Here is a 959-nt window from a genome sequence, read left to right as displayed (position 1 = left end):
CAGGAAGTGTCGTTTTCATCCGTTTCCACGGCGACGGAGCCCGAGGGTTTTCGAGAAGGGTCTCCACCTTGGGAGCAGTTTCTAAAAAGTTGCTCTTCCAGTGGCTCCGTTGCTTAAACAGACCCTCAAAATGCAACCAAATGTTTAAATCCCCCTGAATTTGTCGTCGTTGGCGTTTGAATTATTCAGAGAAAGCGGAACGTGGAGAGAACGGCGCCGAAGCGCCGGTACGTCCGGTCCGGTGATGACGTTCCTCCACAGATCCCCTGCAGGCGGAGCAGGATCTCCATCTGCTCGCCTGGACCGATTCTTCCCCTCATTAGAACCTGACTGGTGTATTGATCCATCCTCCCCCTATAATCCCTCACTCCTGGCCCCGCCCCCCCCTCGCCGCTGGTAATTGGGCGGCCCTGATGATGTGCGCCTGGGCGGGGGGGGTAAGATTTTTCCAGTGAGATCATTAAAACGGATGAGCAGAGTCCTGCAGTCAAAGCAGCAGGTTTATCAGCCACAACATTATGACCACTCAGGTTGTATTTCAGCTCCACGTTAAAAAAAGGATCCATTTTCCTCGAAATTTGTCCAATTTTCTTGTTGGTTTGGCCTGATGAGAGCCTCTTGCGGGCCAGTTTTGGCCCACGGACCTTGTGTTTGACACCCCTGGTCTCAAGATATTCAGTAGCAAAGTTGTGTATTTCTGAAAGGAGAATGTAGTAAATGTGGTGTGACGTTTTCATTTGGTAGCTCCAGTGAGAGACACACACCAATGTTCAGTCTTATAAGCCAAGGGTGTCAAACATCAGGTCCGCGGGCCAAAACCGGCTCTGAACCGGCCCATGAAGTGACAGCATCAGAAACAAGTGAAATTGACTTTTCAGCAATTTCACTGGAATCCAAACTAGCGTTGTCGTCAAAGCCAAGCAAAGTGTTTAAATACAGATCATTTATTGACATTTTAC

Source organism: Salarias fasciatus, chromosome 1 (assembly GCF_902148845.1).
Source record: "Salarias fasciatus chromosome 1, fSalaFa1.1, whole genome shotgun sequence".
NCBI lineage: Eukaryota > Metazoa > Chordata > Actinopteri > Blenniiformes > Blenniidae > Salarias > Salarias fasciatus.
Note: the sequence above shows the minus strand (reverse complement) of the source record.